The following is a 5,869-nucleotide window of genomic DNA, read 5'->3' as shown; positions in this document are numbered from 1 at the left end:
TATAGCAAATCGAACATTACCTCCAAATGTTTCTGTCAAAAGAAAATGTGTAAAAAGTGAAAAAGAAATTCAGTAATGTAATTTTACTACACAAAGGTATAAAATTAATATGCATAACAATAAATAGTATGTATAGTTTATTTAGTACATATTCAAGTATTCAAAATATGTTTTTAAGTAATACATAAACTTTACCGTTTCAATAATACTGATCATTCAGAAATTTTTATTTTCACATATACTGGCCACTCTTTTCAGAATTATAAGCCCCAACCAGAAAGAATGGTTATATTTATGAAAAAAGGGAATTTCCATCAGACTTCAAAAAAAAGTGTTATACTCATGATACCAAAGAAAGCAGGGGCAGATAAATGTGAAGAATACAGAACAATTAGTTTAACTAGTCATGCATCAAAAATCTTAACTAGAATTCTATACAGAAGAATTGAGAGGAGAGTGGAAGAAGTGTTAGGAAAAGACCAATTTGGTTTCAGGAAAAGTATAGGGACAAGGGAAGCAATTTTAGGCCTCAGATTAATAGTAGAAGGAAGATTAAAGAAAAACAAACCGACATACTTGGCGTTTATAGACCTGGAAAAGGCATTCGATAACGTAGACTGGAATAAAATGTTCAGCATTTTAAAAAAATTAGGGTTCAAATACAGAGATAGAAGAACAATTGCTAACATGTACAGGAACCAAACAGCAACAGTAACAATTGAAGAACATAAGAAAGAAGCCGTAATAAGAAAGGGAGTCCGACAAGGAAGTTCCCTATCTCCGTTACTTTTTAATCTTTACATGGAACTAGCGGTTAATGATGTTAAAGAACAATTTAGATTCGGAGTAACAGTACAAGGTGAAAAGATAAAGATGCTATGATTTGCTGATGATATAGTAATTCTAGCCGAGAGTAAAAAGGATTTAGAAGAAACAATGAACGGCATAGATGAAGTCCCATGCAAGAACTATCGCATGAAAATAAACAAGAACAAAACAAAAGTAATGAAATGTAGTAGAAATAACAAAGATGAACCACTGAATGTGAAAATAGGAGGAGAAAAGATTATGGAGGTAGAAGAATTTTGTTATTTGGGAAGTAGAATTACTAAAGATGGACGAAGCAGGAGCGATATAAAATGCCGAATAGCACAAGCTAAACTAGCCTTCAGTAACAAATATAATTTGTTTACATCAAAAATTACTTTAAATGTCAGGAAAAGAGTTTTGAAAGTGTATGTTTGGAGTGTCGCTTTATATGGAAGTGAAACTTGGACAATCGGAGTATCTGAGAAGAAAAGATTAGAAGCTTTTGAAATGCGGTGCTATAGGAGAATGTTAAAAATCAGATGGTTGGATAAAGTGACAATTGAAGAGGTATTGCGGCAAATAGATGAAGAAAGAAGCATTTGGAAGAATATAGTTAAAAGAAGAGACCTATAATTTTACCTGTAAAAATAATAAATACAAGATTAAAAATAATTTTAAAAAAAGATTATAAATTGTTAAAAAATGAAGAAACAGCTGTTCTCGACTAAAGAGAATAAATGGCTCAACTGAAATAATTAGCATTTGAATAATTATAAATACGAGAGCTCTCACAGTTGAGGTTCAATTTAACGGTTTAATTTTTTCTTAATATTCGTGTTTAGTGCCAAGGCTTGTTTGTATAAGATACTGTTCATTATAATTTCCCTTTTAAAATACTCAAAATAATTTCTTTTAAAACAAAATCACTTTCATAAAGCTTTGAAAATGAATAACAAATTGACAGGATTTTACAGATATGTTTACTTCTCAATTACGCTTTTGTTGTATATGTACATTCTTTCAGAGTTTAATTCTAATATGTTTGAGGTATAGTTTTTGATGTTTTGTGTACAACTTAAAAGTTTTTTTGGCGAATAATGGCAACATTGTAGAAATGAATAGAAAATTGTTCAGTTAACGATAACCAAAAAAATAAAAATTATGTTGTGCGTACACCATATATCTTACTTTTTTCTTGTGCAAGATAGCCTTTTTTATCTAAATAAAATAAGGAACAGTTTTTTATATTATCAGATTTGCATTAGTGTTTTACACTGTATAAAATGTGTTTTGTGAAAATGTAGAATTATTGAAGCCATCCAAAAAATTAAAAATATGTTATTAATTATAATATATTAGAATTCAAATAAGACTTTTTACGAATTAAAAAAATTATTTTGCATGTTCCTAAATAAAAGTATTTGCCAGTCATGGAAATCATTGCTATTATGAGCATTAACATTAACCTTTAATTAATGTCTAAAGACACTAATTTTGGAAACAAGTTCTAAAATTTGACATTTATTTGGTATTCGATTACAATCATTTTGCACAGTTTCAAATTGTGAATGTAGTAGTTATTTTATTGTTGTAGAAGAAACAAGAATGCAATGCCAGATGTATACTGTGACACAATAACATTGCCTACTTATATAAAACAGTAACTTCCTTACTACAGTTACTTTTTAAAATGAGCCACGCAAAAAACTTTTGAGCTACCTTGCAATATATCACATTACTATGGTTAGTGTTACGACAATGTAAGCATTTTATTTGTAGAATCAAATCTATAGACATTAATAAATTTACTTATTATTGTTATTGTCTTATATTCTTCCTACTTCATTTAATCATCATGTCATTATCACAATTCCAAGTTCCCTCAGAGGCCACCACTCATCCTTCTTTTAATTTTTCTGTTCTAATACTTACCCACTGCTCTGTTCAGGTCATATCTCCTCATCTCATTTTCATTATTTCTTTTCATCTTATTCTCATTCTTACCTTTGTTCTTCCTGATCTTCCTTCCACTTAAGTACTTGTATACATATCCCCTGTTTATGTGGTCGTACATACCATCCAGTTATTTTTCAATTCCTTCCAATAGTTCCTCTGCAACACTCAATTCCTAATAGCCTTTTTCCTTGTTAAATGTATATAATTTATTATTGACCTGTATATTTCCTATGACCTATACAGGTCATATTTGATTATTGACCTGAATTTTGTACCCATTCTATACCAATGCATCCGATCTCTAGAATATGGGTCAAAATAGATAACATAGTAAAATTCCATTCTTCTGAGACCTGTTTGAATTTCTGGAATACCCAGATCAACTTTTCAGTGACATTTAAATATATTTTTTTAATTTTTATAATAACTGGAAATTATATTAGTATAAAGTTTACTTATTTTTACAATTAACAAATATGAAATCATTTTAATAATAATATTAAACTCTTTATTTACTAGCCATTATTATCTTTAACCGATTTAAAAATATATTACAGTTTATCAAATTTCACAGTACTGTAATTATTTTAAAGTATATTTTATTTACAAATCTATGCACAAGATTAAACAAAGTATTTTTTCACACAATATAAACTTAATTTTAATTGTTAATCATTGATTTCACATTCAATTTTCTTATAAATTCACAAATATTTAGAACCTATGGATGAAGGATTAATAAAAAGCAATTAAACATCAGTATAAAAACTAATTACTGAGAAAAATCATTGAGAACTTAAAAAGAAAATATCCCATCCGTATAAACATGCATTTATTGAAATAAAAAATAAAGCGATAAATAATAAAAATAGATAAAATAATTTTTTAAATATAATTAATTAAAAACTGACCGTAATAGAACAAAAAATATATAAACAAGTTTCTCGTATTAACATAAACAAAGGACCAGAAGCTAAATTTCTTGATAGTTTATCATCATTTATTATATTTGAATTATTTGTAAAATTAGTTTCTCTAGTATATTGATCGGCAAGTGATGAATTACTACTATTGTTTACTGTTTGATTCATTAATAAACTATCTTCACTTCCTTTTATATGAAAGCTTCGTTCCTCCAAATTAACCCTAAAATTAGAAGAAAAAAATTAGTCAGCATTAAGAACCAGTAGTTTCATAAACAGTTAACTCACAAATATCGCACTAAATTTAAAAAACTGAGCTCTACAAATAGAATAAATAAAATAAAAATACAAAACACAATTGTCTATCGTAACTGATAATGGAAGCTTTGGCCAATGACAAAACTAATCCTACTGCATTAGAAATATTTTAAGTACTCTTTTCAAGGTCTATAGATATCCCTTATTGATCTTAGATTATTAAGCTAATATTTCCACTGTTCCTGATCATTTATTTTTACTTTTAATATTTTCACGGGAAAGTGTGTTTGTGTGAATTCATCATATGTCTCATGTAACAGTGCCAATTCACAACGCAGCCATATCTATATACAACACTACTCATTGTATAATTAGTTACATAGTAGTCATGTAGTGAAACATTTATATAATGTTACGTCTTCTAAGTTCTAAAACCCTTGATCTTTTCATATAATCACTCTTTTGTTCTCATGTTCAATTTTTGTGTTTCAGTTATTTATTTACTCTAATGTTATTTAAAGTTAATATAATGCAATTTTTTTAAGTTCTTTGGAATGTATAGAGTATTCCTAGATTTGTGTCTGATGACTGCAGTTATAACATTATTCTGACACTGTGTTTGATACCAATTCAGCTGATAATAGTACACAATTTTTATAACCCTTACGAATAAAAGGCTGTGAAAAAAGGCTTAAGTTAAGTGCAGAAAAACAGATCATTTTAAATGCTTATGAAAGCAAATTACACAATAATCCACAGCGTTGATTTCGGATGTCGTTAATGAAATTGCTAATAAGTGGAAGTTGTGCTGCTTCAGTGTACAAAGTGATTCGCAAGTATTAAACTACTAATGAATTACGGTCTATTAAGAAAAAAAACCCGGTTGAAGAAAAAGTTGACGATATCAATAAAAACACGATTCGTAAAAAAATACACAAATTTTATTTTCAAAACAAACTGTCTACAATAGACAAAGTATTACAAGTTGTAAATGACGATAACAATCTACCGTATTTCCAAAGAAACACTTTTTATAAATTTTTAAAGAGTCTGAATTTTAAATATGAAAAATGGGGCTGGGAAAGTGCTTTAACTCACAGATATATCATTATGTGACAAAGACATTACCTCACTGAAATAAAGAGAATGAGGCAAGAAGGCTGTACAATATATATCATGGATGAAACCTGGGTTAACAAATACTATAAGAAAAATTTTGTTTGGAGTCTGAAAATAAAAGTTTTATATGTGGCTCATATAAAACGAGTTACACATATCGGCAGGAATAATTTGTCAAGTATATTGGCAGTTTTATCAGTTTGTTAATGGTGGTCTCTGGATTTCTGAATCTCAGGAGGCTATCATAACGAGATGAACGGCATCTTTTTATTTTAAATTGTTTATCAATGTATTTTACCTCTTCTGGAAGATAATTCGATTATTGTCTTAGACAATGCCCCTATTATTCATGTAAAAAGAAAAAACTGGCATGGACTTCCTGTCACAGATGACAGTGAAGGATATCCTGCCAGATATAATGATGGTTTTGCCACGCCTGCTCCAGGCAAAATCTCTAAAGGACTGTATCCACTCCTTAATAGAGTGCCTCATGGCCGTACTGTCTAGGTATGGTTAGGCCCACCCTCAGACTCTTGCAGTGGAACGCCAACTCAGTAGTAGGCCGGACGGAGGAACTAAGCCGTCTGGCCGAGGATCTACTGATAGACGTGATACTGTTGTCTGAGACGTGCTTGAACCAAAACAAGCAACTGACCCTTCGGAACTATTTTAAATATAGGACGGATAGGCCAGTTCGACCCGGAATTCGCACCTCTGGTGGAACTGCGGTTTTAGTCCACAGACGCCACATGCATATGTGCGTTGTTCTTCATACAAACGTGATGGAGCAAACGTGTGTGCAT

Source organism: Lycorma delicatula, chromosome 10 (genome assembly GCF_047948215.1).
Source record: "Lycorma delicatula isolate Av1 chromosome 10, ASM4794821v1, whole genome shotgun sequence".
Taxonomy (NCBI): domain Eukaryota; kingdom Metazoa; phylum Arthropoda; class Insecta; order Hemiptera; family Fulgoridae; genus Lycorma; species Lycorma delicatula.
The sequence above is the reverse complement of the archived record's forward strand: the minus strand, read 5'-3'. Positions refer to the sequence as shown.